Source organism: Scyliorhinus canicula, chromosome 13 (assembly GCF_902713615.1).
Source record: "Scyliorhinus canicula chromosome 13, sScyCan1.1, whole genome shotgun sequence".
Classification (NCBI taxonomy): domain Eukaryota; kingdom Metazoa; phylum Chordata; class Chondrichthyes; order Carcharhiniformes; family Scyliorhinidae; genus Scyliorhinus; species Scyliorhinus canicula.
This window is the reverse complement of record NC_052158.1, coordinates 61,344,378-61,371,236: the sequence shown is the minus strand read 5'-3', so window position 1 is coordinate 61,371,236 and position 26,859 is coordinate 61,344,378. Positions and strand designations below refer to the sequence as shown.

The 26,859-nt window shown below is 48.7% G+C and overlaps 1 protein-coding gene across 1 annotated transcript in view; it reads left to right on the top strand.

Moving 5' to 3' along the window:
* The first annotated feature begins 3,309 nt into the window (after positions 1 to 3,309).
* crfb16 (cytokine receptor family member B16) overlaps positions 3,310 to 26,859 on the top strand; it is a 113,352-nt gene continuing 89,802 nt past the window's right edge. The window contains exon 1 of the mRNA XM_038816615.1: positions 3,310 to 3,394. The gene's annotated coding sequence lies outside the window, so the exon portion shown is untranslated. The remainder of the gene's footprint in view (positions 3,395 to 26,859) is intronic.

Sequence of the window (26,859 nt, the reverse complement as noted above, 5' to 3'; positions counted from 1 at the left end):
TTCCAATGAAGCCCAACGCAGACAGGAGGAACAGCACCTCATCTTCCAATTAGGCACGTTACAGCCTTCCAGACTTAACACTGAGTTCAACAACTTCCGACTGTGACCTCTGGCCTCCACATTTACCCCATTTTTATTTCTATCAGTTCATTTTCATTTCTTCCATCCATCTATTTTTCCCTCACCATTGTTCCCCCTTCCCCCACTCAACTTGAGCCTGTTCCTAGTTGTCATTTGGCACACTGCTTACCTTTGTTCTGTCATTAACACATTCTGATCTTTTAATGTGCCACTATCAGCACCTTTCTTAACATTGATCACCACCATTTACATTCCCTTTGTATTTTTGTCCACAACATCCTTTTCAATCTCTGCCTATCGCTGGCACTCTATCCGCCCCCACTGCTCCACGTTTCCCCCTCCCCTCCCACAACAGAATAAATCTGACCCTATTTCCAGTTCTCTCTCGCTTTGCAAAGAATCATCCAGATTTGTAACGTTAGCTTCTTCTCTCTCCACAGATGCTATCAGACCTGCTGGGATTGTCCAGTATTTTCTGTTTATTTTTCAGATTCCAGCATCCGCAGATAGATCTGCTTTTATCTTCCATGATATTGTCCTTCCTTACTGAAATAACAAACTCCTTAATTAACAAAGTAACACCACCTCCTTCTTTGCACCTTCCCCTGTCTGCCTGAAGATCCTATATCCTGGAATGCTAAGCTGCCAGTCCTACTCCTTCCTCAACCACATCTCTGTGATGGCAACAACATCACAACTCCATGTATCAATACATGCCATTAATTCATCTGCCTTGCCTATGAGATTCCTTGCATTAAAGTCCAACCTCGCCTTACTCCCTGAAAACTCAACATGCTGTGTCCCTTTTGCATTCACATTCTGAATTCCCTCCCCTACTGAACTGGTTTAAATCCCTTCCAACCGCACTAGCAAACCCACCCGCAAGGATGTTGGTCTCATTCTGGTTCAGGTACAGACCATCTTGCTTGTATATATACTGTTACATAGTTTTAGGCTTGAATGGTCCTTACTTTTTCCATACACTATTCTCAATCAAATTACATTATGATTGCTATCTCCCAGGTGGCACGGTTGTGCAGTGGTTAGCACTGCTGCCTCACAGTGCTGAGGACCCAGGTTCGATCCCGGCCCCGGATCACTGTCCATGTGGAGGTTGCACATTCGCCCCGTATTTGGGTGGGTCTCTCCCCCACAACCCAAAGATGTGCAGGCAAGGTGGATTGGCCACACAAAATTACCCCTTAATTGGAAAAGAAAATAATTGGGTACTCTAAATTTATTTTTAAAATTATTGCTGCCCCCAAATGCTCCCCAATTGAAACATTCCCCAGTTGCTCCACTTAATTTCCCAGAATTGGATCCAGCATTTATTTCCTCATTAGGCTGGTGTCAGGAAACAAGGTAGCTTTAAGTGATCTATATTTGTATTGTTGGATATTAGAAATAGGGTATAGATCTAAATGAGTTTAATTCAGTGTTTCTGCATCAGAAAGGGTGAAATTCTAGTTAGATTCATGTTAAACCAAGGTGTTTGTATATGTGGGTCTTTGGTTTAATTTTACACTGTGCTTGCTGTGTGTTCAGAGTGTTTATGATGTGAAAAGCAAACAAATATAAAGGACTGAGCTGTTGCTTAGCAACCAGGGACCACTTTTAGGTGAGGAAGGTTTTTTGAGTTTAGTTTTAACTGAATCCAAGGCAGTTGGAGCTAGGTAGTGAGAGAGAAGGCAGCTCTCACAGGTCTGTCAGAAGCATGGTAGCATAGTGGTTAGCACTAGTGCTTCACAACTCAGGGTCCCAGGTTCAATTTCCAGCTTGGGTTACTGTCTGTGTGGAGTCTGCACATTCTCCTTGTGTCTGCATGAATTTCCTCTGGATGCTCTGGTTTCCTCCCACAAGTCCCGAAAGATGTGCTGTTAGGGGAATTGGACATTCTGAATTCTCCCTCTCTGTACCAGAACAGGCGCCGGAATGTGGTGACTAGGGGATTTTCACAGTAACTTCATTGCAGTATTAATGTAAGCCATCATTGCAGTGTTAATGTGACAATAACGATGATTATAAAGCAGGACAATGGAGTAATGGACAAGAAAACAAGAAATGGAAACTAAAGGGCAGCCAGATCTAGAAACCAGAGGATAAAAAAAGAAGTTCCGGGAAGTTTGAAGTCAAAGGCGAAAGAGGAACTGGGATTTGGACAAGGTACAGTTCAGTGAAGTGAAAGACTGCTGAAGAGTGTACAAAATGTGCAGTTGGCGAGAGCGAAGCCAGGGGCAGGATTTTCAGTGCATCCCTCCACATCTTTCGTGGCAGCGGAGGCGTCCCGCCATTGGTTGGCGGAGCGATTTTCTGTTCCCGCCATTGTCAACGGCGCCAGCAAGTCCATCTTTTATTCTGGCTTGTCTTTTCGAGAGTGGAGTTTGGGGAACGCTTATGTGGAAACTGGAATCTAGTGAGATCAGTGGACTCAAAGTGTAAGAATCATCTGGGGGATTTGAGGAGAAATCCACAGAAGTCCGATTGGGTGGGATCTGGACACTTGGCTTTAGACTGTGGTGCATCTGACCACAGTTAGCCTGTTGGGTTACAGAGACTGTGCATTCATTGGGATTGTAACATCCAATGGGATTGTAACACTGGGAACACACTGATCAAGAAAACGTTCCCATACCAATTTCAGGGATTCATAGAATCATCTAATTTACAGTGCAGAAAGAGGCCGTTCAGCCCATTGAGTCTGCACAGGCCCTTTCAAAGAGAACCCTACCTAGGCCCACACCTCCACTCTATCCCCGTAACCCAGTAACCCCACCTAACCTTTTTGCACACTGAGGGCAAATTAGCATGGCCAATCCACCTAACCTGCACATCTTTGGACTGTGGGAGGAAACCGGAGCACCCGGAGGAAACCCATGCAGACACGGGGAGAACGTGCAGACTCTGCACAGACAGTGACCCAAGCCGGGAATCAAACCTGGGACCCTGGAGATGTGAAGCAACTGTGCTAACCACTATGCTACCAGGAGTGTGCTACCAGCCCTCTTTGCTTCCTCTTTGCTCTGTACATTGCTCCTAACCCAGTCTGCCCGCAGATAATTCAAGTCCTGCGTCATCAAGCCTCTGTGATCTTTGCATATTTCTGCAGTTTGCCACCAATTTGTTGTTCCGTCACCTCCCCACTAGTTGGTGAGCTACAATATACATTCAGTTGTGTAGCTGCTCCTGTTCAATTAAGTCTTAGCTGTGAAGTGTTTGGGGATGTCTTGAGGATGTAACAGGCTCTCTATCAATGCAATTTCTTTATTTTCCCACAGAGCCCAAGCTGTAACGGAGTGGGACCTGAAGACTTGAGGTATTTTTAAAGTTGGAAACAGTTTTCTCTTCCGGTTTGCAGGCTTAGGAGGCTGTTCCAACCCCAGCCCACAGCTCAGGTTGACTTTTCAATGTAGTAGCAAAACTATCCAAGCACTATCCTCTGGGTGAGGTTACCTAATTGTTTTACCTCCGTGATTGCACAATGTGAATGTAATGTCAGTAAAACATGACTTGGCCTGCACACTCCTGGTGATCCATGATCCCACGCAGTCTAGTTGTTGTTTACTGACTACACAGGCTGCAAGTGGGTGGGGCTCCTCACAGGGAAAAGAAAGTGGGAAACTGAGTCTTTCTGTGTGTCCTCCCTTGTCCAGCTGCTTCCTCAGTGGTAAACGTTTTCAGCTGGTTTCCTCCACCGCCAGTTTGTTACTCCTCCTGCCAGTTTAATGCTATCTTTTCCTGGGGTGGCGGGGGGGGGAGCTTTGTACTGTCTCACTGTAATGTGATTTGTGATGCTGCAGTCGGATCTGGACATTTCTCAGGCACTAATAAAAGGATAGCTGCCAAGATGCTTTGCAATCTGTAAGTGTCGTAGCAAGCTCCAGCGTTTGCTCTTGGCAGGTACCCACCCTCGCCGAGTATGTGGAACTTCCCCATTCTTACTTACCCGCTGCTGCTGCGGATGCACATTTCACGATTAGCCAGCGCAGTGGTTCAGTCAACAACATTGCGAGCGTGGAGATCGGTCCGCATGGTTTCTTGCATCTCTGATTTTGTGTCCTGTAATTGTGTGGGCCATGAATTTGGCCCACAAAGCTCTTCATCGAAGAACACAACGGGATACCTTATGGTAGTAACCAGTTTTTTTTCTTTATTCTTCCATGGGACGCAGGTGCCACAGGCAAGGCCAACATCCATTGCCCATCCCTAATTGCCCTTGAACTAGGCCATTTCAGAGTTCAGTTAATAGTCAACCATAATCGCTGTGGGTCAGGAGTCAGATGTAGGCCAGACCAGGTAAGGATAGTTCCTTCTCTAAAGGACATTAATAGCGTGGCATAGTGGTTAGCACTGCTGCCTCACAGCACCAGTGATCTTGGTTCCATTCAGCCTGGGGTCTGTCTGTGCAGAGTTTGCATGTTCTCCCGTGTCTGCGTAGGCTTTCGTCTGGTGCTCTGGTTTCCTCCAACAGTCCAAAGACGTGCAGGTTAGGTTGATTGGCAAAGCTAAATTGCACCTCAGCTTGCCTGTGTGAGTGTGGCTATGCTTGATGTGGTGTAACGCCCCATAAACTACAAATCCCTAGCGACAGACCAGCGACCTGTTCCAGAAATAATTTGCTACAGGAACAGACAAAGGTCTGACCTGCGCACCATCAGGATGCAGAATGTTTGAGAGAGACAGAAAGGACATGAAAGAACCAGATGGATTTGAACAACAATCAATGATGGTTTCATGCACTACATTCGATCATTACTGAGACGATCTTTCAATTCCAGATTTCTCCACTAAATTTAAATTTCACCAGCAACCATGGTGGGATTTGAACCAATATCCCCAAAGTATTAGACTGGGCCTCTGGACTATTAGTCCAGCGCCATCAACACTGTCTAATCCATGTCTTATTGCCTTTTAAATATTCCAATGGAACATGCTTCCAACTCCCTATCAGGTAGTACATTCTCCATCATATCAATCCTCAGCGTAAAAATGTCTCTCCCCATTGGCTTTTGCCAAATATTCTGAGTATATGACCTCTGGTTACTGGCCCACATGCTAGAGAAAACAATTTCTCCCTACTTTCCTATCAAAATTCTCCATAATTGAAAAATAAAATGAAAATCGCTTATTGTCACGAGTAGGCTTCAATGAAGTTACTGTGAAATGCCCCTAGTCGCCACATTCCGGCACCTGTTTGGGGAAGCTGGTGGCCAGTCTTGGTCTGCTTTAAAAGCCAGCGATTTAGCCCAGAGTGCTAAACCAGCCCCTTTTGAATTTGAATACTTCTATGAGGTCTCCCTCAGCGATCTTTGTTCTAAGGATAACAATCCCACCTTCTCCAATCTCTCTCTGTAGCTGAAGTCGCTTATTACTTGTATAATTGTTAGAAACCTTGTGCGCAATTCTCCACAAATCCGGCGTGCCGTGAAGGCTGGCGTGAAACTGGCCGTGTTTCACGCCAGCCTCGGAGCTCCGTCCCGGGACCCGATTCTCCCCCCCGGGCGAGGCTAGTATCGGGGCCCGGGGAATCACGGCGACGCGGAGTTAGCGAACGTCGCTAACTCCGGCGGCTGACATGCACGATGACATCATCCGCGCATGCGCGGGATGGACGGCTCCAGCCCGCACATACGTGGATGACGTCATCACGCAGACGCGTCAAACCCGCGCATGCGCGGGCCGCCATGCCCCTCAGCCGCCCCGCGGACTAATCCTGCGGGGCGGTGGAAGAACAAATAGTGCGCGGGTATCGGACCCGCTGCCCGCGATCGGTGCTCACCGATCGCAGGCCCATGCCACCCTTTGCACGGCCGTGGTGCGGCCGTGCCAATCGGTGCCATGGGTGTCCGGGACGGGCACTTTGTGGCCGTTTTCACGAACGCTGAAAGCAGGTGTGATCGCGGCCGTGAAAACGGCCGTAAACTCCGTGGTATTCGGCCCATCGGCCTGCGGAGAATTGCTGTTCGCCGTAAAAAACGGCGAGCAGCGATTCATGTCGGGGGGAGAATAGCGGGAGGCCGTGAAAATTGTCGGGAAGGCCCTCCCGCTAATCTCCGACCCGTCGTGGGCAGCGGAGAATCGCGCTCCTCATATATACATTTTCCAAGATGTTAACATCCCTTCTAAAGTGTGGTACTCAGAACTGTACAAAATGAGGACAGCACGGTAGCGCAGTGGTTAGCACAGCTGCCTCATGGCGTCGAGGTCCCAGATTCAGTCCCGGCTCTGGGTCAGTGTCTGTGTGGAGTTTGCGCATTCTCCCCATGTTTGCGTGGGTTCGCCCCCACAACCCAAAGATGTGCAGGGTAGGTGGGATTGGCCATGACAAATTGCCCTGAATTGGAAAAATCAGTATTTCATTTATAAAGCCAAATGTCTCTCACGCTTTCATAATTGCCTTATCAACTTGCTCTTTCACGTCAAAGATTTGTGAGTAGGCACCCCAGGTTTTCCTGGACATGCACCCACCCCGGAATAGCACCATCTTGATTATAATTTAAGCAAAATACCACAGATGATGAAGTTCTAAGATAAAAACCGAAAGTGTTGGAAAAACTCAGTTTCGATCTGAATATGGCAGAAACGCGATGGGTTTTGTAGTCACAGAGTCATAGATGTTTACAGCACGGAAACAGGCCCAGCATGTCCATGCTGCCTAGTTTCTATCACTAAGCTAGTCCCACTTTCCCGCATTTGGTCCATTTCCCTCCGAACCCAACCTGCCCATGTAACTGTAAAGACAAAATCGTACCCGCCTCTACCCCTACCTCTGGCAGCCCGTTCCAGATGCTCACCAACCACTGTGTGAAGAAATTCCCCCTCTGGTTTCTTTTGTAACTCTACCCTCTTACTTTAAGTTCTAGACTCCTCTAACTTTGGGAAACGATGTCTACCTTACCTATGCTCCTCATTATTTTATAGACCGCCATAAGACACCCCTAAGCCTCCTATGCTCCAGGGAAAAAAGTCCCAGCCATCCAGCCTCTCTTTTATGATGTTATAACAAAGGGGAGGGTCAGACCAAACAAAAGGAAAGATCAGGGATAGGTTAGAGGCGGGGTGAGATTAAATGACAAAGATATCATAGAACACAAGACAAAGTGAGTAGAAATGGCAACAGGAAAGGAACAAAGCATTGGTCCAGAGTAGATGCTAATAGCAGAATAAAGGTCAGCGCTGTCTGACAGCAAAACATGAGAACAAGATCTAGGCTGGCACTAGGGGAAAAGAAGACACAAAATGGCAGACAGAGTTCATCACCTGAAGTTGTTGAACTCGACGTTGATCCTGAGTGCTGTGTTGTGCCAAATCAGAAGATGAGCTGCTGTTCCTCCAGCTTGCACTGGGCTTCACTGGAACGTTGTATCAGGCCGAGGACAGAAAGGTGAGCGTGAGAGCAAGGTGGTGATTTGAAATGGCGAGTGAATGGAGGTGTTCTGCAAAGTGCTCACCCAGGCTGTGTTTGATCTCCCCAGTGGAGAGGAGAATGCAATCTCCCCAGTGGAGAGAATGTATTGTGAGCAGCGAATACAATTGGCTAAATTAACAAAAGTAGAATTAAATCATCGCTTCACCTGGAAGGACCGTTTAGGAACCATTGAATTATACTACCTTTCTGCATTGTTTCCCCCAAGGTGCATCACATCAAACCTATCGGCATCTGCACGTTTCTCCCCAAATTACCAGTGAGGGCAGCAGGGTAGCATGGTGGTTAGCATAAATGCTTCACAGCTCCAGGGTCCCAGGTTCGATTCCCGGCTGGGTCACTGTCTGTGCGGAGTCTGCACGTCCTCCCCGTGTGTGCGTGGGTTTCCTCCGGGTGCTCCGGTTTCCTCCCACAGTCCAAAGATGTGCGGGTTAGGTGGATTGGCCATGCTAAATTGCCCGTAGTGTCCTAAAAAGTAAGGTTAAGGGGGGGGTTGTTGGGTTACGGGTATAGGGTGGATACGTGGGTTTGAGTAGGGTGATCATGGCTCGGCACAACATCGAGGGCCGAAGGGCCTGTTCTGTGCTGTACTGTTCTATGTGTTCTATGTCTGTGTCCTCATGAAATCTGCGGCTATCCTCCTCACTATTCATGACTTTCTATTCCCATTGTGCTCCAGCTGTGACTCAGACCCAATGTCACCTCTGAGTCAAAGGCTCAGGTCCCACCCCAAGGACGTCAGTAAATCATCCCCCCTCTCCGCCCATCATCGGCGGGGTTCCCCGTGGATCTGGGTGGAGAATATGGCACAAATGAAAAAAGTCGGTTTCACGACAGCAGGAAATGACGGCAGGAACTTGTGATCCTGACCGTCATGGTGGGAGAGTGGCAGGCCCTCGTGAAACCCTTTACCAAATCATTAGAGGGATTCAAATTACACCCGACTGGAATTGTCCCCCCACCATCATCCGACCATCCGCCCCGATAGTGGGAGTTTGTGCCGGTCCAAAACATAAGCAGACCAACGTGGCGTGCACATGTCGAAATATCGGAGGAGATGGCAGCAGTGGCGTCAACAGAGGCTCGAGGCAGTGGGCCTTGTGCAATGCCCCGCGCCCCTACTGAGGACCCGCCGCCCAACAGGCCAGGGAGGGACCCAGAGGGGGAGGCACGTGATGGCCCATGGTATACAGGCATCATGGGTCTTTCGAACAGATGACGGCCAGCATGTGCCGCAGGAGGCTCTGCCTCAACAAGGAGATGGTGGGACACCTGTGTCCTGTCCATGCGGACTTGGCATCATGAGGAGGAGCAGGATACCTACTCCCGGTGGCCGACAAGGTCACCGCAGCCCTGAATATCTACACCTCAGGATTATTCCAGAGCTCGAGCGGGGCCTTGCGTGGCATCTCACAAGCCGCAGCCCACAAGTGAGGTCACAGACATCCTGTTTGCCCGGGCAGCGAACTGTATAAACTTTGACATGGACCAGGCCCAACAGGATGACTGGGCAGCAGGAATCTCCACCATCGCCGGGATGCTCCAGGTCCAGAGAGTAGCAGCTGGCATGCATGTCACCTGGTGCTCATCGGGCCGCCTGGGACTGCCCTTCATCAACAGGAAAGGGTCTCACCCCCCCTGAAAATCCAGCTTGTGTGCGACCACCACATGAAGATCATGTACATGTGCGCACACTTCCCAGGGAGTGGGCACAACAGTTTCATCCTGGGGCAGTCGGACATCCCCGGCCTCTTTGAGGACCCCAGGATGGCTGGTGAGCTCTTGGGGGATAAGGGGTACCCGTTGACGACCTGGCTAATGACATCAGCAGAGAGGCCGGAGATCGATGCGGAGACCCTATTTAATGAGGGCCATATGGCCACCTGGCTGTCTTTGAGCAGAACATCAGACTCTTCCAAATGCCATACCAGTGCCTGGACTGCTCTGGTGATGCACTGCAATACAGCCCCCGGAGGGTTGCCCACTTTGTGGTGCTCTGCTGTGCCCTCCACAACCTCGCACAGCAGCGGGTCGATGTGCTGGAGTTGGAGGGGGAGGAACATGTGGTCACCTCCGAGGAGAGAGAGGAATAGGAGGTGCCGGACCAGGAGGGGCTGGAGATCAAGTCCGGGGAGGACCTGCAGGATCAGCTGGAGGATGGAGCACAGGCGGTAGCGACGAGGGTCTGGCAAGCCCGGAGGGCCAGGGAGGCCCTCATCCTCGCCCGCTTCACATAGGACGTATGGTAGGGTAGCATGGTGGTTAGCATAAATGCTTCACAGCTCCAGGGTCCCAGGTTCGATTCCCGGCTGGGTCACTGTCTGTGTGGAGTCTGCACGTCCTCCCCCTGTGTGCGTGGGTTTCCTCCGGGTGCTCCGGTTTCCTCCCACAGTCCAAAGATGTGCGGGTTAGGTGGATTGGCCATGATAAATTGCCCGTAGTGTCCTAAAAAGTAAGGTTAAGGGGGGGTTGTTGGGTTATGGGTGTGGGGTGGATACGTGGGTTGAGTAGGGTGATCATGGCTCGGCACAACATTGAGGGCCGAAGGGCCTGTTCTGTGCTGTACTGTTCTATGTTCTATGACGTGGCCTTGCCCGTTATTTCCCTCTCTCCCTCCCTGCCTCCCCCTCTTCGCAACCTCCCCTCTCCCATCCCTAGCCTTCCCCCTCCCCCTCCCTCCCCCATCCATCAGGCTTCCCCCACGCCACCCCTCCTTTTTTTCCCTCCTCACCACTCCCTTCCCCCTTCACTCCCCATAGCAGCCTCCCCACCCCACCCTCCCATGGTCTGTGTTACATCACTCCAGGGCGATGGGACTGTGTCAGCAGTCGGCCAATGTCGAGGGCACAGGGCTGATGATAACCCGCAGAGAGCTGAGCGCTGGTGCTCCTCAATCTATGCCATAGTTTTACCCCTGCCTGTCCGCTGAGTGCTCGCTCACACCCATCACCTGCACGTGCCGTGCCTGGGTAGCGAGGGGGGGGGGGGGAGCGGGGGCCAGATAGGCATCCAGGACCTCCATGTGCAGGGAGTTGGGAAAAAAATGCCAGAGGCGTCATATTTCTCACATATGTTTCCAACTGCCTCAATTCCCTCAATGGTGCCTCCCCACTTTTGCCACCCCTCTCCCCACCCCATCGCCCCATCACACACCCCTGTACCCCTATTCCCCCTCCCACCCCAGTGCCCTCTAAGTGGTCCTCGACATGCTTAGCCTTCCATACTCTAGCACTGCGCCCAGGTATGTCCCCAGGGCGCACATCAGAGTTTGAGGCAGCCTGCTGCCTACAACATCACGTGGCCTTCGATGCCCCTGATGGGCATCCATGGGGGCCCTGGGGATGGAGGGCCCTGGCATACTTGCTGGCGGCACATGCCTCGTTATGCTGCGCTGATCCAGGGGCTGACTCCATTGTCGTGGGGGGGGGGGGGGGGGTGTGTCTTGAGGGAGCTGGTGGCCGCCATTGCCACTCCACAGGGTGGCTCCAGATTGGCACCCCCTCCTCTGGATCGGTGCCCATAGGGTTCACCCCAGGTCTGAGGACAGCTGGAATGAGCCCCGGTTACCCCTGTGTCACCTGGCTCTGCCAGCCCTGGTGGCTCCCCAATGTCTGCAAAACAGTGTTGATGCGCTTGGCGATGCTCCTCAGTGACTGAGGCATTCTCTGGAGCATTCCGACAATGCCCATCTGAGACTGGGACACCTTCCCCAACGACTGGGACATGATCCTGAGGTCCTCGGCAATGTCCACCTGAGACAGGAACATGCTCCGTAAGCCTCATCATGGTCCACCGGGTTTTGGGTCATCTGGGCAATGACCGGTGTAACCTCACCTCTGAGCCATAAGCCAACCTCTACCTTGGTGACAAATCTGTCCTTGGCCAACCCTGCGACCTCCAGGGCCCATGCCTCGTAGGGGGTGAGAACTCTAATGTCTGGCATGCTGCCGTCAATCTGAGCCCTCTCCAGTCTGTTGTGGGCTAACTTCTCCAGAGGGGACATTGTGAGCTGCACACATTATTTATCGCGGGGCTGGGGGTGGGTGTGGTGAGGGGGGAGATTGGGGGTATTGGGGGGGATAGGGAGTATGGGGGTAATTTGGGAATATGACGGGATAGGGAGTAGTGGAGGGTGGGGAGTTTGTGGGGGGGGGGGGGGAAATAGGGAGTATGGGGTGAAATGGGAATTATGGGGGGGGCGAGACAGTGAGGGGTGGGAGGGTTCAGAGGGAAACGTCAGTGGTGTCAATTGTGGAATCCTGGAGGTGGACGGCAAACCGGGGGTAATGCTGGTGGGTGGGAACAATAACAGTTAAAGGGGGTTGTATGATGCAGTAGGGTGGTAGGGTGAGGGTCTATTGGTGGTGGGTCAAGGGTCGGTTTGTGTTGTTGGCGGAGACTCTGAAATCGACATGGTCCTTGGGGGGTGGGCAGGATAAGAGTGGGCTTGGCGATCATGACTGGGGGAAGGGCAGATAGACGGTGACAGTGATAGGCTGCAGGGCTATGGAGAGGGTTCAAGGGTGACTGTTGGGAGGGTAAAGTTTATTCTTTGGGGGTTGGGGGGGAGCGGTTCAATGGTGATGTGGGGGAAGGTGTGGAGGATAGTAGATGCTTGAAAGGAAAAGAGCACCATTCTGATGCTGAGGCACTGTACCATTCTCTCGATGTCCAGCTGACAAAATGCAGGTTGGGAGAAGGGTCACTGGGTGAGCAAAGTGCAGCTCAGCCCAACTGATCAACTGCAGGGAACCCTAATGTACTACACTCACAAGGAAAAGGTGCTTCTACAGACCAGGCAGTGGAGGGCAAGGGAACAGTGTGCACGGGGATTTTCTCACACATGTCCCACAAGGGCTCCGGCAAAGCTCAAGGCCTCCATGCGCAGGCATGATTCAGGGGGATATAGATCCAACCAGGGTCACTCCTTTTAAAAGGGGGGATGGTGGGGTCAGTCATAGGTAAAATAAATGAAGGGCCTAAAGGATGGGGCTAATGCTGTCCACATGTGGACCGGTCTCATGGTATTGTCTGGTCGAGCACTTACAGGGTTTTGAGATCACCTGGAACATTTCAATTACCCCACTGAGTGTGATTGCGGACAATGTCCTTTACAATGCATAGAAAGAGGCCCAACTGAGCATGCAAGTCCAGCCAAGTCCCACAGAGCGACGAGTACAACACTGGCCAATAACATGGACTTCCAATAAAACACAACATTGTTTCTTCCAGAGCAAAGAAAATGTCTCTAACTCTCCTATAACCATCAACGTGTCCCGATCACTGGGGCTGTCAGAATATTTAGCTCTCGGACTAAGCTAGTCCCAATAAACAGCGCTGATTATGGTAAGATTCCGTTCACAGAAGAGTGGCGCAGTGGTTCGCGCTGCTGCCTCACGGCGCTGAAGACCCGGGTTCGATCCCGGCCCCGGGTCATTGTCCGTGTGGAGTTTGCACATTCTCCCCGTGTTTGCGTGGGTCTCACCCCACCACACAAAGATGTGCAGGGTAGGTGGATTGGCCGCACTAAATTGCCCCTTGATTTGGGAAAAAGGATTCCGGTCACAATCGTGAGACTGTGACAGGACTACATGCAATGGGATAGTGGCCAGCGGGACGAAGCAAGGTTGCATCCACTGGAACTGCATGCTAGATTGGTGAGATTTGCCAATTATTTTGAGAGATTGATGAGGGTGGGATTCGGGAGGCACCCATTGATTACAAACAGGCTAGCTTGACTGGTGTGCTTCAAAAGATTGTTGAGAGGTTGTACCCCTTTGTGGGAGAGTCTGGGACCTGAGAGCATCATGTCAGATTAAACAGTCACCCATTTATCATAGAATTTACAGTGCTGAAGGAGGCCATTCGGCCCATCGAGTCTGCACCGGCTCTTGGAAAGAGCACCCTACCCAAGGTCAACACCTCCACCGTATCCCATAACCCAGTAACCCCACCCAACACTAAGGGCAATTTTGTACAGTAAGGGTAATTTATCATGGCCAATCCACCTAAGCTGTACATCTTTGGACTGTGGGAGGAAACCGGAGCACCCGGAGGAAACCCACGCACACACGGGGAGGATGTGCAGACTCCGCACAGACAGTGGCCCAAGTAGGAATCGAACCTGAGACCCTGGAGCTGTGAAGCAATTGTGCTATCCGCAATGCTACCGTGCTGACAGGGATGAGGTGGAATTTCTTCTTGCTGAGGATAGTCAAGTGAATCTGTGGATTTCTTTCTCACAGAGGGCTGTAGAGGCTGTGCCGTTAGGTATGTTCAAGGCTGATATAGACAGATTTTTAATCAGTGAGGGAATAAAGGCTCATCGGGATAAGGCAGGAAAGTCGAATAAAGGATTATAATGCCATTTCAGTCATGATCTCATTGAATGGTGGAGCAGTCTCGATGGACCGAATGGCCTACTTCTGCTCCTACATCCTCTGGTCTTATAGCCTAAAAGGGTGGTAATCAAGAACACTGGAACCAAAAACCCATCCAGCTTATTTCCATCCTGCTTAAAACAATAAAATTGAAGCATACAAATATTGGTAACAGGTCTGGAAATAGGCCATTCGGCCCCTCGAGCCTGCTCTGCCATTTAATATGATCATGGTTGATCTGTTTGCTTTGAGTTCCCCATTCTCATCTATCCCCGAAAACCTTTAATTCCCTTTCCCAACAAGAATCTATCCGCCTCCGTCAAATTATTCAGTGACCCTGCAATTTAAAGAATTGTTGACCTGCTTCCAAAAGATATTTGGCTGTGGGCAGTTGGTCAAGCAGGGTAGGATGCCGTTAAGGGCCGTTTGGAGTGGGGTTAGAGCACCGCACTAAGCCATGAACTAATCTGTGTTATATTCTGGTAAGAATGATGCACAGCAGAATGTCTAATTCTTCACTAGTTAAAGTATTTAATTATAAAATAAATGCGCGGTAAAGATAACTACAAGAAATATATTACAAACTACTAATACTGATAAATTATCCTAGAGCTACGGCAAGTATGATTATCCACTAACACGACTAACACCCAGCTCCCCGATGTACAGAGTCACATGGTAGATTTACACTGCCACTGCTGGTCGGAGGTTGTTTACATCATTATATACATGATTGCTTATGCATATCATCACAACCTGTGCCAATGCAGCGGATAGCTGAATTATGCAAGTAACTTTCAAATAAATTTTACTCAATTAAGAAGTAATGCACGGAACATTATAAAAGCTTCTGCATTTTGGACAGCTCCAGTTTTTGGGCCAGCCGGACTTGAGACACTGTATCTGTATTTAACCCAGACTTCAGCTTTCAAACGCACATCATCAATGAGATCATCTATTTGAACATTGCCCTAATCTGATTTGCTGACAAAGATTTCATCCAGGTGTTGTTAGTCTTATCTCGACTATTCCAACGCTCTCCCGGCTGGTGTCCCACCGTAAGCTTGAGATCGGCATGGTAGCGCAGTGGATAGCACTGTTGCTTCACAGCGCCAAGGATCCAGGCTCGATTCCCGGCTTGGGTCACTGTCTGTGTGGAGTCTACACGTTCTCCCCGTGTCGCGTGGGTTTCCTCCGGTTTCCTATCAGAAGTCCCGAAAGACGTGCTTGTCAGGTGAATTGGACATTCTGAATTCTCCCTCTGTGTGTACCCGAACAGGCGCCGGAATGTGGCAACTAGGGGCTTTTCACAGTAACTTCATTGCAGTGTTAATGTAAGCCTACTTGTGACACTAATAAGGATTATTATCATCATCCTAAACTCTGCTGCCCATGTCGTAACATTAAAAAAAAATTAGAGTACCCAGTTCTTTTTTTTCCAATTACGGGGCAATTTATTGTGGTCAATCCCCCTACACATCTTTGGGTTGTTGGGGTGAGACCCATGCAGATTAAAGGGAGAATGTGCAAACTCCACTCGGACGGTGACCCGCGGCCGGGATCAAACCCGGGTCCTCAGCGCCGTGAGGCAGCAGTGCTAACCACTGCACCACCATGCCGCCCCACCCATGTCCTAACATATGGGCAGCACGGTAGCATGGTGGTTAGCATAAATGCTTCATAGCTCCAGGGTCCCAGGTTCGATTCCCGGCTGGGTCACTGTCTGTGCGGAGTCTGCACGTCCTCCCCGTGTGTGCGTGGGTTTCCTCCGGGTGCTCCGGTTTCCTCCCACAGTCCAAAGATGTGCGGGTTAGGTGGATTGGCCATGCTAAATTGCCCGTAGTGTCCTTAAAAGTAAGGTTAAGGGGGGGTTGTTGGGTTACGGGTATAGGGTGGATACGTGGGTTTGAGTAGGGTGATCATTGCTCGGCACAACATTGAGGGCCGAAGGGCCTGTTCTGTGCTGTACTGTTCTATGTTCTATGTTCTATATGTCAATTCCTCCTGCCCGTCACCCATGTGCTCGCCGATCTACATTGCTTCCTGGTCAAGCAATGTATTGATTTAGAAATTCTCATCCTTGTTTCGAAATCCGCTCGGTGTCCTCGCCACGCCCTATCTGTGTCATCTCCTCCAGTTTTACAGCCCTCCGGAAGTCAGTCCCAGGAGCAGCAGCAGTAACAGTAACAACAACATGGGAGGAAGGAGGTTTCAGCAGACGGGTTAGGGGAAGGCGTGAAGTTGGGCAATATTACAGAAGTGGATGTTTGCAGTTTTGGTGATGGAGTAGACCTGATGTTAGAAAAGGCAGCTCAGCATTAAATAGGCTGCCAAGTTGTTGAAGAGTTTGGTTCAGCCTCAGTTAGTCGGCAAGGAGAGGGATAGAGTTGGTGGCGAGGGAGCAGAGTTTGTAGCCGAGAATGAAGCTGATGATCAACCCAGTAGCACCATCTCAGATATTTATCAAAATGTGTGCTGCATTTGCCAGCCAATGTTCTGATGCTTTATTTTTTTCTCAATCGTAAATTATCTTGTTCACATTTGACGTGGGAAATAAACAATTTCCTTCCGTTACAAAACCGTCTGATCTGAAACTTGGCCATCCTACAAAATATTTATGGATTTCCTGAGTACACATGTTGTTTGTGTATTGTTCCTTTTAAATTTATTTTAATACTGGAAAGAATTTACATTCCTCTAGCACCTTTCACAGTCCAGGAACATCCCAAAGCGCTTCATGGCTAATGGAGTACCCTTGAAGTGTGAACTTAGGGAAAATTCCACAACTGATCTAAACATCTGGGGAGAACTGTGTGTTACCAGTGTACATATGTGTAACTTGAAGTTGTGCTTACAGGTTATGTCACCGAGGGGCAGCATATAGATAAGAAATAGTGTGTTTGAGGGTGGGTAGGGAATAAGAACAGATTGCTTGGATGCTACAGTAGGGAAGGGGCAGAGCAGCCATTGCAAATGTTTCCCTGGCTATGGCTGTATGGAACCAGATGAGAGAAGGCCCAAAAGAGAAAATGCTGGAAAATCTCAGCAGGTCTAATAGCATCTGTAGGGAGAGAAAAGAGCTAATATTTTGAGTCCAGATGACCTTTTGTCAAAGCTAAATGACACAGAAAGTAGGAGACATTTATACTGTGGGGCAGGGGAATGAAAGATGAGTCATAGCCACAGAAACCAAGGGAAAAGAGTTCTAATGGCAGTTGTTGTTGAAAACTCACCACTATTCTTAGAAGTCCCCCTATACCAAAAATGGCGAACAGGGATTCTCGCTCCCCGACTCCTATGCAGGCTTCCGTGGGTGCTATTCAGGTCAAACCATGTTTCCAAGTTATCCCCCGGTATAACCCATACCTTCACAGAAGATGTCATCTACTTACCACTCAGTAGCATCGATCCTGGGTTCCGTATTGCCAAGTAAATAAAGTAGACTTTGGAATAACCACTGTTTCAGGTTAAATCTTTTAAGTTATTTTATTATTACATTTTCTCTTTTAAAAGCTGCAATCACTGTCTTTACAGAAAGGTAAAAAGATCTTGCTTCTGGACCCTTCTGGTTGGTTGAAGGGACCTTCAGGCCCACCTTGACAATCAGTCTTCTTCAAAGTCTGATCTTCTTTAGATGTATTCGCTGGTTAGCTCGGTTGCTATGTTCTATCTTTCCCATGTACCGAGCTATGAGAGCTGGCTCTGCTGGCTGTCTCTGAACTGACTCTGCCTCCTCTTTAAATTCTGGTCTTTCTTAGATGTATTAGCTGTTTTAGCTCGGCTACGTTGCTTTGCCCCTTTCCCATGACCGAGCTGACTGTAAGCTGACTCTGAGCTGCATGTTCCTTCTCTGCTTCTCTCCTTCTCTCCTGGACTTCCTAATCTCCTGTCCCCTTTCTCAGGGTTTACATATTTTTCTAACAGCTTTTAAGTTTTTATGACTTCATTGTAAAGTAACTTTTATTTAACTTGGATTGTAAAAGGTACCTTTAATCTAAATTTTTCTAACATGACTAAGTATTCATTTTGACATGACCTCACCTCTCAGGTCACCGATTACATTGTTTCCTTTGTGATGTTCAAAGTTCCTTTGTGATATTCAAAAATGTTTTGATTTCAATAGAGGTGTGAATTTTGGTTTGGTTCCTGTCATTTCTATAGTTTTATTTTCCAATTGTATCCCCAGCTCATAACTTGTGACTTTGATTTCAGCTTTAAATTATGTTTCTCGTAGACTGATAGTCTCCAGTTTTCTTTAATTTACTTGGTGTTAGCAGAATTTCACACCTATATACCCCCCCCCCTCATTCTTTTCTATCTGCTGATTTTACTTCAATGAAGGGTGAATCATTGCTTTTAGCGTAATGCTAAAATTCCACTTGGTTATAACTTGAGAGGTTTACATTTATCACCTAGCTCAACTGAAACCCTCATCCATGCTTTTCCAGATGCTTACTAAGATAGTTAATTTCAATGAAGGTGTGAACCATTGTTTTTAGCTTCATACAAAAATCCTGTGTGTTTGCTAAGCCTGCTTGACTAAGGCTATCTTTTTTTTAACAATCCTGCTCTTTGCAGCTGCTGTTAACCCTTGGTGGGATCTTTCCCTGTATCCTCTCATGTTTCTCTCAGACCAGATATTGCCAGACTTCCATGTTTCAAATGGCACATCTTTCCATATTTTCAATAACACAGTCCCCAGAGAGAAAAGATATAATAATAAAACGTGTGAAAGGCCAAACGGCAGAGAAACTAAAATCAGAGGGTAAACTGTGACAGATGTAGGGGGGGAGGAGGAAGCAAAGGGGCCAAAAGGTAAGGAGAGGGTGGATAAGATAGGGTGGGGGGGAATATATATATAAAAGAAAGAAATAAAATGTAAAAGACAGTTAAAATGCAATGGGATTAAAACAAATGGGTCAAGGTGGGGTAGAGCTAATCATCTGAAGTTGTAGAATTCGATGTTGAGACTGGAAGGCTGTAGCATGCCTAACCGGAAGATGAGATGCTGTTCCTCCAGTTTGCGTTGAGCTTCACTGGAACATTGCAACAGGCCAAGGACAGACATGTGGGCATGGGGGCAGGGTCTTGTGTTGAAACGGCAAGCAACAGGAAGGTCAGGGTCCTGAATGCGCACAGTCCGAAGGTGCTCAGCAAAGTGATCACCCAGTCTATGTTTGGTCTCTCCGATAAAGAGGAGACCACATTGGGAGCAGCGTATACAATAGACCAAATTGAAAGAGGTGCAAGTGAAGCACTGCTTAACCTAGAATGAGTGTTTTGGGCCTGGGTGGTTAAGCATGGAAGAAGTAAAGGGGCAGGCAAAGGGGCCTGAGTGCAGGCCCAACTTGCTGCACATTGGAGGAAAGACATTGGAGGAGGGGGGTGCGGTCAACCGGGTTAAAAGCTTCAGATGAGGATGATGAGAAGGGATAGTTTACTGTGGTCATAGTCATAGGATGTTGTTATAACCCACACGGGTCTTACGAGGTATAGTGATCTCTGTATGTTGTAATACAAGATCAGACTATGTTAAGCAAGTACAGGAAATTGAACACTACATGGCCACACTATCAGGACCTACATAAATGTTTTCCCGCTCTTTGCTACAGGAGTGTGTGTCAGGATTGCAGAGAACAGAAGTGAGAAAGCTAGAGAGAAGAAGTTATTAGTTATCAGAGTATTGTATCATCTAATTTAGTAGTTTATTCTACAGTTGTTTGTTTGTTTTACTAGTTCAGTATTAAGTAAAAAGAACATCACGAGATTATTTTATATTACTCAATAAATTACGTATCATCATTGGAAGACTACGGTTATATTTCGACAACTCGGCTAGATAAAAAGAGTAATATATATATTACAACATCGTAATATAACATGGGGTAGGGATGATCCACTACCCCATGGAGCTTGCAGAATATGAGCTCCTCAGATATAGGAGCGGGGGACCCTTAACTAAGGCAATGCGTCTTTGTATAAATATAATCAGCCAGCCAGGCACCGACTAGAGAAGACCCAGTAGGGAACTACTGGAGCTGTGTATACAGTTAATGTGTTAAAGGGTGGCACAGTGGTTAGCACTGCTGCCTCACGGTGCCGAGGACACAGGTTCGATCCCAGCACTGGATCACTGTCCGTGCAGAATTTACACCTTCTCCCCGTGTCTCCGTGAGTCTTACCCCCATAACCCAAAGATGTGCAGGATAGACGGATTGGCCATGCTAAATTGCCCCTTAATTGGGAGAAAAGAACTGGGTACTTCAAATTTATTTTAAAAAAGTTAACATGCAAAATAAAATATGTTTTGTTTTTCTCTACAACTCGGTGTGGACTCCTTTTATTGCCCCTTACAAAAGATGTCATTGACTTTGATAAAAACGTGAATATGACAGTAGAGAGGGATGATAACAACATATTTGAAAGAGAGCAAACCAATACCCTTGAAGAGAAAGCCATTGCCAATATCAGCTAGCATGGAGCTAATATACTTACAGTAAACAAACTGATGACTGAAACTACAGCAACATGGAGCTGTTAAAAGTGGTGATTTCTAGAAAACCTATGTACAAATTCTGTGTGTACAATGAATTCTAGTCACTTAGAGCAGGGCAACTTCTAAATGTGATTGACAGGGAAATTACTCAATCATCTCCATTCTGGCTTGAAATTGTGGCAGCATTGCACACAGCTAGAAATGTATATTTGCATGTTGTGCGCATGTACCCAGTCTGCATGTATGTGATGAACATATGCTTGTATGTATACAGGAGTAAGTCTTAACTGCAACTTGGAACTGAAGTCTAGTGTGCTGACTCAAAGGAAAAGAATGTGTTTTAACATCGAACTCCACAGCGACACACTCTTGCCTGACCTGTCAAGCTAGTTTGCTGAGGAGCTCTGAAAGAGAACAATAGAAACATCTGCCCCCCTTGCTTTCTGCTCATTCACACCCTCTTCATGCGTCAAGGCATTTCGACAAGGCCATTTTCTATAGCGCAGCGCATTAGGCCTAATGTGCGAGCAGTTTCAAAGCTCCTTACAAAGCATCAGGCAGTCAAGTCTTATCAAAGTAGAGGCCCCCAAAAATGGCCCCTGTGCTGGGCTGCTGCTGGGTTATTGTTCTGTGTCAGTGTGAGCCCGAGTTTTGTGTCAGGCACAGGAAGGTACGTGAGTGACAATTGCAATGAAAATTTATCAGATTAATAAATGTATCACAATGGACGATTGGCATTGGGTAACTGGCTTGGACAGACAACTGTCTTGGATTATCCTCGAATCTGCTGGAGAAAAATAGTAGAAATCATTTTTTTTTTAAATGGTGTATTTTTTCTCCATTTTAGTTTATTGTTATAAACATATTGGAGATTGGGGAATAAAAGCAGTTTGGGCGTGTTGGACAGTTGGAGATGCTGGGTCATGTGGCAATACTTCCAGAAATATGCCCAGCCAGAGTAGGCAGCCCACTGCAGTGTGTCAGTTTGTTTCCCAAACTGTGATCAGCAACCTTGTGATCAGCACAGTTCAGAGATTTACTCTTGGGCATTGCATTCTTCAGACATACACCATGTAGTGCATTTACCTCACTGGGGGTGCTCTCTGCTGATTTAAATTACACCAGTCACAAAGGCGACATAAGAGCATACAAAATAATAGCAGAGGCATCCCAACACCAGGTTAAAGTCCAACAGTTTTGCTTTGAATCACTAGCTTTCGGAGCACAGCTCCTTCCTCAAGTGAATGAAGAGGTGGGTTCCAGAAACATATGTATCGACAAAGTCAAAGATGCAATACAATAGTTTGAAGGCAAGTCTTTGCAGGTAATTAAGTCGACAGATCCAGACGGAGCAACTGGAGAGAGGGATAATCACAGGTTAAAGAGGTGTGAATTGTCTCAAGCCAGCACTGTTGGTAGGATTTCGCAAGCCCAGGCCAGATGGTGGGGGATGAATGTAATGCGACATGAATCCCAGGTCCCGGTTGAGGCTGTACTCATGTGTGCGGAACTTGGCTATAGGTTTCTGCTTGCCGATTCTGCGTTGTCGTCCGTCCTGAAGGCCGCCTTGGAGAAAACTTACCCGTAGATCAGAGGCTGAATGCCGCTAATATATATATGTTTCCAGAACCCACCCGCTTCCGAAGACGAGTTCCGGATCTCGCCCAAAGATGGCGAGAATATAATTTTCATTCATTTCAATTTCATTAGCGAGGGGTTGTGTGTCTGTGAGGCCTTCAAGTCATGTTTGAATATTGTGGAGACCCATAGCAGAGGCCAGCTACAACCTGTATCACTAGACACTTTCAGGTCAGAGTCTTGTTTTGCCTTCAATGCTGAAATCATTTCCCTTTCTTTGACTGTGAACAGCCTCTAGCTGCACAGCTGAAGGCTACAGCAAATAGCGAATTAGCCTTGCTAGTTGTGACAACACTTCACATTCCTCAACTCTCAGGTGCCTACTCCAGGATACATGTGCCATGCCTCAGAGGATGATTAGTGATTTGCATCTCAAGGAAACTTTTGAAACTTGAACACTGTGCCTGAACTCGAGGAGCCTCGGCAGCATACAGGCAGGTGGCTGAGGTGGCAACAATCACTAAAGACCAGAGAATCCCGCCTCCAGAGAATGGCCGGAGAATTCCGGCCCATATGATCCTTCTACAGAACTGAAAAGGGAAAGAAATATGAGGCCTCTGGCTGCGCGGCTGAAGGCAATTGCTAATAGGGAATTGGCAATCGCACTTCACACCTCCCTCATGGGTAGTGTGCCATGTAGCATGTGGGGGTTATTGCCTAGCATCCCAGTCGGACTGTCATGCCTGGACACTGTGCATGAACACTGCGGGAGGCAACACCATGGACAACATCTGAACTCCCAGGTGCTGGGCCCCAACACCGGAGACATTACCGTGACCAGAAGGTGAATGTCTGCACCAGGGAGGGGACCAGCACCGAGCCCTGGTAACGTTACGTGCGGGTGTCTGGGGTCTGGTGAGCAGGGGGTGCATTGGCAGGGCTTGCTGGGTGGGTTGGGGGGGGTTAAAAGAAGCATCCAGGGCTTCCGTGTTTGGGGAGATGTGGCCTGGGATTGGTGCTTGGTCCCCATTACGGAAGAAATGTCAGAGGCATCATGTCGATTAAGGGCAACAATTTTTATTACTTAACAGATGTCAATTGCCCCAATTCCCCCATGGTGCCGCTCCCCTTTCCCACGCCTCCCAGATTTTCCCCACCCCTCTCCCACACGCCACACCCCACCCACCCTTACCCACTCCCCAGCCCCTTCCCCCCAGTACCCTCTCAGGGGAACTTAGGTGTGTCCTCACGATGCACATCAGAGCTGGAGGCAGCTTGCTTATCCTCTGCACATCCCATGGCCTTCGATGCCCACGGTGGGCATCGAAGGCCATGTCTGACCACTACCATTGGGAGGTGTCCTCGGCCACCCCATGACCTCCAGGGCCAGAGGTCACTGGTGCACTTGCCATCCTGTTCCGGGCTGACTCCGAGAAGACACACCAATGAGAGTGGGGTGGGTCTCAAGGCATGGGTAGCTGCCGTTGCTCGAGATGGCACCCAGTGCTTCCTCCTCCATGTTGGTGCCCATTGGGCCCTGGGATTCACCTCGGGACGGAGGAACAGTTGGATCGAGCCTCGGCTGCCCCTGCGTCATCTGGCTCTGCCAACCTTGCCATCTCTCCAATGTCTGCAGCACAGTGTTGACGCCCATGGCAGGGCTCCTCAGTGACAGGGACATGCTCTGGAGCACCCTGGCAATGCACACCTGTGACAGGGTGCTCCAGAGCTTCCTGCTTCCTGCAGCATCTCAGTTATGCCCATATGGGACTGGGAGACCTCCCCTAGTGACCGCAGGTTCTCGGGAAGGCCTCTGCAATGCACACCTGAGACTGGGACATGCGTCTTCAAGGTCTGCCTGGTCGGGCGGCATGTGGTGCAGTGGTTAGCGCTGGGATTGTGGCGCTGAGGACCCGGGTTCGAATCCCGGCCCTGGGTCACTGTCCGTGTGGAGTTTGTACATTCTCCCCGTGTCTGCGTGGGTTTCACCCCAACCACCAGATGTGCCATGCTAACTTGTCCCTTAATTGGAGAAGAAAATAATTGAGTACTCGAAAAAATTTTTAAAAAATGGTATTGGGTCACCTGCCCCAGTGACTGGGACACACTGTCGATGCACTCAACCATGGCCGTCACTGACTGAGCCATGCCTTAGACACCTCCACCCATTCTCCTTCCCGAAAGGATAATAGTGAGCCAGGTGGTTTCATGACAATTGACAATGCTTACATGGCCATCATTGGACATTTAATTCCAGATTTTTATTGAATTCAAATTTCGCCATCTGGCATGGTGGGATTCGAACCCGTGTCCCCAGAGCATTACTCTGGGTTTTTGGATCACTAATCCAGTGACAGTACCACTATGCCACCGCCTCCAATGCACCAGGCTCTCCACTACGGTCGCCGCCCTAGCAATGAAGGTCTCTGTGACACATTGCCGACGCCATCTCCTGCGCTCGTAGCCTCTGGGACTCTTCTAATCGGCTATGGACCTGCTGCAGTGTCGCTGACATCCCCCTCTTAATCTCACGGCCACATCATAGCGTCTGCATCAGCTCCAGGTAAACCTGATCCAGAGGCTCAGCATCTGATTCAGACCCAGCTGGGTTCTGGGATCCAGCAGACCTCCGATTGCTGCCTCATCTGGGGGTTCCTGCCTCCATCCGATGTGCATCAGCAATTTTGAGGTGCTCACCAGAATGTGCCCCAGAAGTCTGACCACTACCATTGGGAGGTGTCCCCGGCCACCCCATGACCTCCAGGGCCCGTTCCTCATACGGGGTGAAAACTCTAATGTCCGGTACCCCACTGCCCGTCACGGCCCTCTCCCGTCTATTGTGAGCCCACCTTTTGGGAGGGAGGCATCGAGGTACCTGTCTCTGTGCTGGTGGAGGGTGGGGATGACAGCTGTGACGCTTCGATGATTGTCCCTTGGTGCTCTCCTTCGAGGTGTTCTCATGAGAGGGAAACATCATGAGAGGGATGGACTGGCGCCGTCGGATGGAGATCCTGCAGGAGAATGAACATGTGGTCAGTGGGAGGGATGGGTCAGTCTGTTTGATATTAACTCACGTGTGACAGCTCAACTGGCTGGGGGCTGGTGGAACCTCACCTCTGCGGCATACACAAACCTCTACGTTGGTTCCTAATCTGTCCTCGGCCACCCCATGACCTCCAGGGCCTGTTCCTCGCACGGGGTGAAAACTCTAATGTCCGGCACCCCACTGCCCGTCAGGGCCCTCTCCCGTCTATTGTGAGCCCACCTTTTCGGACGGAGGAGAGAGGGGCTGTTAGTCCTGAACCATGGCTGCACAATGCTAACGTATAACCAAACTATTAATCTATCCTTTTTCTGTTTCTCTTGTAAGTTAGTTCAAGATATCTTTTATTTATTTCTTGTTTTAATAAAGTTAACAGAACTGAGGATCTTCCTAAGCTGCATGTACATAACTTACAAGTACATTAAGGGTAAAAAGTTAATGAGGGAAAGAATAGGGCCCATTAAGAACTACAGTTGTAATTTGTGTGTGGAGCTGGAGGATGTACGTAGGGTTTTGAATGAATACGTTGTGTCAGTGTTCACTAGTGAAAGGGCTAGTGTGGGCATAGAAATCAAGGATAAGGAGAGTGATAAAATTAAAGAAATCAACATAGAGAGGAGGTTCTGAGTGGTCTGGCAGGCTTAAAAGTAGACAAGTCTCTGGGACCAGATGAAATGTATCCCAGGCTGTTGAGTGAGGCAAGAGGAGCTGGCAATAATTTTCAATCCCTCTCTGGCCACAGGAGAGATGCTGGAGGATAACCAATTTCGGACCATTATTCAATAAGGGAGGTAGGGATAAACTAGGAAACGACACACCAGTCAGTCTAATCTCAATGGTGGGGGAACTATTGGAAGCATTTCCGAGAAACAGAATTAATCTGCTTTGGAGAGGCAGAGATTAGTCAAGAGTAGTCAGCATGGTTTTGCTAAGGAAAGGTCATGTCTGACCAACTTGATTTAATTTTTCAAAGAGGTGACCAGATGTGTAGATGAGGTCAATTACTGGAGTCTACTATCAGCAATGGGGTAACTGAACACATTGAAAAACTTTGGGTGATCAGGGAGAGTCAGCATGGATTTATGAAGAGAAGGTGACCATGATAGTGAACAGAGGAATGTCTATGGATGTTCTTTATATGGACTTCCAGAATATTTGATAAAGTCTCACACTGAGAATTTCAACAAGTGACTGTCAACTAACGTGGAAGTCCGTGTAGTTGATGGCAAATTATTGACATGGTTAAGAAATTGGTTGAGTGGCAGGTGGCAGAGAGTGGGTATAATGGATAATTGTGGGCAGCACGGTAGCACACGTGGCTAGCACTGTGATTTCATAGCATCAAGGTCCCATGTTCGATTCCCTGCTGGGTCACTGTCTGTGCGGAGTCTGCATGTTCTCCCCGTGTCTGCGTGGGTTTCCTCCGGGTGCTCCGCTTTCCTCCCACAGTCCAAAGACCTGCAGGTTTAGGTGGATTGGCCATTCAAAATTTCCCTTAGTGTCCAAAAAGGTTAGGAAGGGTTATTGGGTTGTGGGGATAGGGTGGAAGTGAGGGCTTAAGTGGGTCAGTGCAGACTCGATGGGCCGAATGGCCTCCTTCTGCACTGTATGTTCTATGTTCTATGTACTCTAGTTGGCAGGAGGTGATTAGTGGTGGGTGACCCACAGGGATCTGTGTTGGGGCCTCAATTATTCACATTATCCATGGCTGACTTGGATGATGGCATTGTTATGGGCCAGGGTTTAGGAACTCCAAAGTATATCATGACGTTCACCTGACCTACAACTGTTTATTGATTTTGGTTATGATGAGCGCAAGAGCCTGCCTTTCAGCTGTTATTCAACAGAGGTCTTAGGC